The sequence below is a fragment of the Rousettus aegyptiacus genome, unplaced genomic scaffold (genome assembly GCF_014176215.1).
Source record: "Rousettus aegyptiacus isolate mRouAeg1 unplaced genomic scaffold, mRouAeg1.p scaffold_m13_p_6, whole genome shotgun sequence".
Lineage (NCBI taxonomy): Eukaryota > Metazoa > Chordata > Mammalia > Chiroptera > Pteropodidae > Rousettus > Rousettus aegyptiacus.
Window position 1 is genome coordinate 77,275,407 of NW_023416309.1, and position 8,037 is coordinate 77,283,443.

Consider the following 8,037-nt stretch of genomic DNA (forward strand, 5'->3'; position numbering starts at 1 on the left):
GGAGACTTGGGGTCTTTCTATGTTACTATCAGAATCACTGGGTCCTTTTAGAGAATGAAAGCAGATTGGTTACTTCTGCCCTAACCCAAGGCATACCGGTCTGATCCCCTATGGTGACTGAAGATGCTTAATTAATTTTCTTCCCTATTAGCCCCCTACTCCCTTTTTTCAGGTGAACACTCTACCTCCCTCCACTTTTTCTTCCACTCTCTAAGTTAGTACTTCTCCAAATGTAGCTCACCACACACCCATGTGAGAATCAGCTGGGGTACGTGTTAAAAATGCAGATTCTCAGACCCCTCCTCAGACAGAATCCGACTCTCTGGAGTGCAGCTCAGGAATCTGCTGTTTAACAAGTTCCCCAGGTGATTAGTGTGCACACTGAGGTTTGAGAGCTGCTGCTCTAAGCACTGCCATCAGAAAGGTCAAATCAAGTTCATCTCCAGGCAAGTTCAAACATCCTCTCAACAAGCTCCTCCATAAGAAACAGGTTGAATCCTATCTTCTCGTGACTCCTCCCCTACTTCCACTGTCCCCCAAGACAGCAGGGATAAGGAGACCACTTAAATTGTAGCATCTATGTGTATATGTGCACCCAAGCACTGCTTACAGTAAAGAGAAATTGAAAAACGTCTGCCTTCCTGTAGAGTTCTTGTCAAATACATAATGGTATATCTTTCCAATGGAATGCTATGCAACTACTAAAAGGGACTCTGTCTTTATTATTGTCTCCACTTACACTGAATCTTTTAAAAAGTATGTTAAATTTTACAGTTTCACTGTTGTTTGAGTTTTCTACATAAGTAGGCATTATCTTTATAATCATAAAAATACAATAAAACACAAAATACAGAAACACTCGGAAACTTTGCTGGACATTTATAAAGGAGCTGGTTTCGATAATTCACCAAATCCTGATAATGAAAATCTCTTCAAATTATCAAAGGAAATACTACAGGCAATTTTTCCAGATCTGAGGGACTTTGAGTTTCCAGATTGAAAGAGCTCACCGAAAGGCTAGCACAACAAACAAAAAACAATTTGGCAGATAGTCATCATCAAATTTCAGAAAACCAAGAATAAAAAGATCCTGAGTACTTCCAAAAAGAAAAAGAGAAAAACAGGCCAAAGACAAAGCATCAAGAATCAGAGTGGCATTTGGGCTACTATCAGAGGCATTGGGTTTTAGAAGACCATAAGCTTTACTTTCAAAACAATGGAGAAAAAAGATCTCCATATCTATTCTAACCAGCCTAAGATAGGTTATGGTAGAATAAAGACATACCGAGACATGTAAGGGCTCCAGTATTTAATTTTCCAAACATTTAATCTCAGACTACTCCTGGAGGGTGTTCTTTAGCAAAACGAGGATGTGCAACATGAAAGAGGAAGCCATGCATCCTGGGAATGGGAATTCTAGTTCAGGGCACTGGTGAGGGAAGCCCCCACAGGACCCAGTTAAATCAAATTGGGGCAGAAGAAGGGGGCTGAGGAATAGATGCCTCCAGATTAAAAAATGCAAATGGAACCAACAGAGTTCAAACTGTGCTTGAGTATATGGAACAACTATTCACAGTCATGTGACAGATCTTTTGGAGCATTTGAAAGAAAGCGATGAAACAGAGATAGGCACACAGAAAACCAAAGAAATGAAAATAAGACAGCTGATAAGTTGAGAAAAACCAAAAAGTTGGACAGAGAATCCTGGAAGTCAGCACAATGCCTAAAATTGATAAACTATGAAACTGTAGCATATGCATGTTATCTAAAAATATGGAGAAATACAAGGGGAAAAAAGTTAAGAATTGAAAGTAGTTTCCTCTGGGGAATGGAACAGGTGCATGGGTAAAGGACTGTTGTATTTTGATATAAGCCTTGTAGCATAAGCCTTCGTTTTTGGCCTGTTTTTCCTTTTTTTTTTTTTCTTTTCTTTGAAAGTGCTTAGGATCTTCTATATTCTTGGTTTTCTGAAATTTGATGACAAGTATGTGCATTGCTTTTTGTTTGTTGTGCTCGCCTTTTGGTGAGCTCTTTCAATCTGGAAACTCAAGATCTGGAAAAATTTCCTGTAGTATTTCCTTTGATAATTTGAATTTAACTATATATATACTCATGATTCTTATAATAAAAGTTGGAACACTCATACACTGCTGATTGAATGTAAAATGATGCAGCCATTATCTTTAAAGAGTTAAACAGAGTTATCATATGACCTGACAATTCCATTCCTAGGAATATATTCAAGAGAATTGAAAACAAGTGTTTAAACAAAAACTTGTACTGGAATACATGCTACAACATGGATGAACCTTGAAAATATTACCCTAAGTGAAAGGAGTCAGACACCAAGGGTCACATATTATCTAATTCCATGCATTAGCAATGTCCAAAATAGGCAAATTCACAGAAACAGAATTAGATTAGTGGTTGCCTCGGGCTGGGGGAACATGAAATGAGGGGTGACTGCTTAATGGGTACAGGGTTCTTTTGGGGATGATGAAAATGTCCTGGTGATGGTTGCACAACATCGTGAGCATATTAAAACCTACTGAATTGTACTTTAAAATGGTCAAATAGTGAATTTTATGTTACGTAAATTTTACCTCAATAAGGGACATCCAATTCAAACTGCTTTAAACAATAAAAGACGTGTTTCCAGTTTAAAGTATTAAAACACACACGTGCATATTTTCCCCACCACTCTTTCAGGGCCTAAAATCCACTGTGCCCCAAGACCCCTGCACACAAAACCTGCGGAGGGGCTGGGAAGGACAATACATTGTTGCGGTAAATAGGTGCCTCAGAATCAGACAGTTGGGGTTACAGCTCTGGTTCTGCCACTAATTTGCTGCAAGACCTGCAGAATTCTTAATTTAATTCTTAGTTTCTCATCACTAAAATGGGGTAAGAACAGTACCTATCACATCCTATTTGGTGATTATAAAGATAAGAAGAAATAATGTTTTTTAAAGCCTAAGCACAATGCCTGGCCCACAGTAAATGGAGTACTTAGATCATAGTAAATATATAATCTCACGTGGTAAACACGTAGCTATTTAATATTAGTATTAGATAATGCCCTAAACAAGGATGTTTTGGGAACCCCCCCTCCTGTTTCCAGAAGGAGCAGTTTAAGCATAATGGAGCAGAAGGAGAGATTTCAGGCAAATGCAATACTAGTATTTATTAGCGCTTACTAGTGACAGGCCTATTCTAAGGCCTTTCTGCGTGTGAGCTAGTTTTCCTAGCCTACCTGGCCTGCCTGCCAACCCTGTCTTAGGGAGAGGTGCCCTTGGGGTCAAGGATTTTGAAGGCTGCAGTCCTGCCCCAGCAACTGAAAGGAGGCTGGCACCCGCGTAGAATTTGGGGGTAGGGTGGGTCTTGCTGCCTCAGTGGGGACTCAGTGGTCGAGGACCAGAACAGGGATCAAGCCCACAGCCAAAGAGAACGTAGCAGAGCCAGCCCGCAGGGAAGGCGGTCTCAGACTTCTGTTCTGGCCGCCTGCGGAATGTCGTGGGGAATGCCTGAATCAAAAGGATAGGCAGGGGAGTGGGGTACTGAGGCCAGAGGGCGCTGTGACCCAGAGCCTGGGCGATACAGGGGCCAGAGGAAGCCGGGACCTGGCGTGGGGGCTGGGGTAGTGTCGGGAACCACAGGGGCGTGGAATCCATGGGGCAGCTCCGTGGGTCCCTGCTCCCACGAGACCTCCCCTGACCCTGACTGAGCCCTGCCCCTCCTCTTAGAGCCCACAGTCTGGACTCTGCACTAACCCTTTCTGTTCATAGGGCTCAGTTTACTCACTTAACTCCTCTGAGAGATTATTTGCAAAATCGCATTTTCATTTAAGCAGTGGACAAAAGGTGGGAGGTGGATGGAGTAAAAGGGGTCAAATATGTGGTGACTGAAAGAAATCTAACTATGGGCAGTGAACACATAATGCAATATATGCACGCGCGTGCACACACACACACACACACACACAGTCTTACTGCTAAATTGTACACTTGAAACTTCCTGGATTTCTTTAACCAATATCATCATCATCATTTTAAGAGATTCCAACTCAAATTAAAAAAACAAAAACAAGAAAACCTGTAGACAAAAGATCCAAACTGTGTCCCTCTCATGGGCTCCAATATACTCCTGGGCTCCTTGAAGGCAGGGTTTGTCTTTCATCTCTGTATCCCCAGTGCCTGGCATCTGGTAGGCTCTGTGGAGTTTGAGGTTGAATATATAATGAATGGCTGTGTGACTGAACTTCCTTTTTTGGGACACAGACCTCACCCTTGGGACTTTAGAGGCAGAAGGCTGTGGTAGGAGCCTAGAAGCCCTGGCCCAGAAGTAGTAACAGTCAGCTATTATAATTCCTTACATATATATATTGGTGGACAATGTCAAAGCCAACTCACTGCTTTTCTTCTTCTCTGAGCCTCATACTATCCTTGAGAAGTAAATATCTAATGCTATCCTTCTCATTTTACAGGTGAGGAAAGTTTCAGAGGGAGTAACTCAGCTGGACATGCACAGAACCCAGTCTTGCCTGCTTTCTGGAGCCAGACTTCCTGGAGCTCCTGCACCAGGCTTATAGTTATGGATATCCATAGGGATGATATTTCTCCTGATTTTCCCTTTGCCCAGTGCAGTATTCAGCGCTGCAGTGTACAAAGGGCAGGCCATAGGCTGGTGATTATGATGAATAGCAGGTGATGTGCTGGTAAGGCTATTGAAATAGGGAGAGCAACATTGTCATTTAAAGCCAATACAGGTTTGATGCAATATAGGTGTACTTACCAAACCTTTACTGGACTACATACTTAGGGAAGAGTGTAATGATGGATAAGATACAGGCCTTGCACTCGGGGAGCCAAGACTTGGTAGGACAATAGTCACACAGATAGGGAGGGAAAAATTTTCCCTCCTTTCCCTCATAGTTCTTGTGGTTGGTCTAATAATCGAATTGACATGAGACAGATTAACAGGAGAAAACCAATTTTTAAATACTTATGTATATATGGGAACTCCATAAGAATATGGGACCCAAAGACAAATTGGCAGTTGGGGCTTATATGTCATTTTGGGCAGAGGAGAAAGGGGGTGGGACAGTGGTTTGGACTTCAAAGGGAAAGTAGGCAATTCACAGGTAATGAGGAGTAAACACTAGGTAAGCAAATTCTTGCCACACCACCCAAAAACAATGGGACACAGAGAGAAGTCTAACAACAGATTTGCTAAGTTCCTTAGCATCTACCACACTTAGTTGATATTATGCTAAGGTGATAGTTCACTTCCTTCAAGCAGGTTTTTTCTATCTAAATTCCTTCAGGCAGGTAAGGGAAAGGTAAAAGACTCCTGTAAGTTTTTTGTTTCTTAAAAATAACAAGCTTAAAATAATCGTATCCTCAAAAAATATATATTTTGGGGTGACAAACTCTGCTCCCACTCAATATGCATATACATATGTATATTTTCAAGAGTTCAGGAGGTTTATTTAAAAACAATGATTCATAACCAGAGGTTCACAGAATACCTGTGGAGAATTTTAAGTATACACATGCAAAACACTGGTGTCAGAGCTCCACCTCAGTCCTACTTAGTCAGAATTTCCTGGGATGAGATCAAAGCATGTAAATTTTTAAAAAAGCTTTTCCTAGATTCTGATGTACATTCCTACATGAGACCTGTTGTTTTAATGCAAAATTGTTGTTAACTGTGGACCAATAAGAGAAAAACACAAATAACAATAGAGAGCAAACTGGTGTGAACACTGGTGAGAAACCAAGTGTTATGGAGTTTCAAAGGAGGGAGAAGTCACATCTAGATGGAGGAAATCAGGAAGTATGGGTAAAACAGCAATTTGTGATGGGACATAAAGTATGTATAGGTTATGGACCAGTTGAAATTGTGGGAAGGAGAAGAGGAGGATATTTCAGTAAGACACACTAGTTTGAGCAAAGAAAAAGAGAGGCAAGAAAGAGCACAAAGTATATTCAGGGACCAGATCAGTGAGTTTGGCCAGAGGGTGGCTAAACATGAGAGAAAAAAAGTGGGACTCTGTTGTGAATGATCTTGCATGCTTGGGTAAAGTCTTATTAAATATAAATGGAAGAGTCAATATTATAGAGATGTTAATCCTCTCAAATTTGATCTGTATATGTAATAACAATAAAAAAATCCCCAAAGGATTTTTGTAGAAAACTTAATAAGATGGTTCTAGAGTTTATCTGGAAGGATAAATATTTGATATAAGTTAGACAATAGAAAGCTATGATAATTAAAACAAATGTGTACATATGTAGAAATAGGGAGATGGATTAATAAAACAAATCTAGAAATAAACCCAAGTATGTAATGAGAACTACAAAAATTACCAAGAGGACAATTCAAACCGATGGGTTAAAAATGGTATCAAATGAAATAAACCAGTTACAAAAGGATAAATACTATATGATTTCATTGATATCGGCTATCTTAAATAGTCAAATTCATAGAAACAGAAAGTGGAATTATGGTTACCAGGACTTAGGGGAAAGGGGTAAAAGGTGAGTTGTTTAATGGATCTAGAATTTTAGTTTTGCAAGTTGAAAAAGTTTTGGAAATCTGTTTCACAACAATGTTCAATGTCAACAATACTGAGTTGTTGTACACTTAAAATGGTTAAGGTGGTAAATTTTGTTATATGTACTTTGCCACAGTAAAAAAAATGAATGGCATTCAAACATCCAGCTAGCTACTCGGAAAAGGTACATATCTCACTAGATTCCAGATAAGGGAATGATAACAATAGCAAATATTTAAAGAATTATCACCAAACCTCAAACTCTTATAAAAAAATTGAAGTGGATCACTTCCAAATTCAGTCTATGAGGTCAAGATTACCCTGATACCAAAATCAGAAAAGATACTACAAAAAAAGAAAACTATATCAATATCCCTTATGAACATTAATACAGAAAGCATCAATAAAATACTAGCACACTGAATTCGATAGCATATTAAAATATACCATGACCAAGTGGGTCTATTCTTGGAATGCAAAGATGGTTTAGCATATGAAAATCAATCAATACACCACGTTAACAGAATGAAGGGGAAAAATGACTATTTCAATTGATGCAGAAAAAAAAGCATTTGACAGTTTAGCACTCATTCTTGATAAAAACACTCAACAAAATGGGAATAGAAGGAAACAACCTCAACATAATAAAGGCTATATATGAAAAGTGCCAGATAACAGCATACTCAATGGTGAAAGACCAAAAGGTTTTCCTTTAGCTTGGCAATAAAACAAGAATGCCTGCTTATGCTGCTTCTGTTCAATGTAGAACCAGAAGTCCTAGGCAAGGAAAAGAAAGAAAAAGCATCACAATTGGAGAGGAATAAGTATAAAGATCATTGTTCACAGATGACATAATCTTATATGTAGAAAATCCCAAGGATCCCAGAAAAAAAATTCTGCAAAGTTGCAGTATGCAAAACCAACACATAAAAATCAGCTGAATTTCTACACATTAAAAATGAACACTCAAAAAAGGAAATTAAGAAAACAATTTCATGTCCAATAGCATTAAGAAGTATAAAATACTTATGAATAACCATAACCAAGAAAGCTCGTATATGTGTCCTATTAGTTTGCTAGGGCTTCCATAACAAAATACCACAAACTAGGTGTAACAACTTGATTGGTATGGGCCTTTTAAAATTCATTCAGTTTGGTACACAGCGAACTCTTAATTTGAAGACTTGTATCTTTCTCTTCTTCAGAATTTTTCTTCCATCATTCTTTTATCTTCTGTGATCTCACATTCTGAAACTCCTGCTAAACAGAGTTGGAGCTTCTGGGTATATCTTCTAAACCTCTATGATCTCATATTATCCAACTTTGCCTCCCCTCCAAACTATCTTTTCCTGAATGAGTTTTCGGGTTGTGGTTTCTTAACAAACCTGATTTTATCTTCTTTTTATTTTTTTCAATCTATTTTTAAATTATACAACTGTATATTAATTCATTAACAATTTAAAACACTTAAATGATACAGA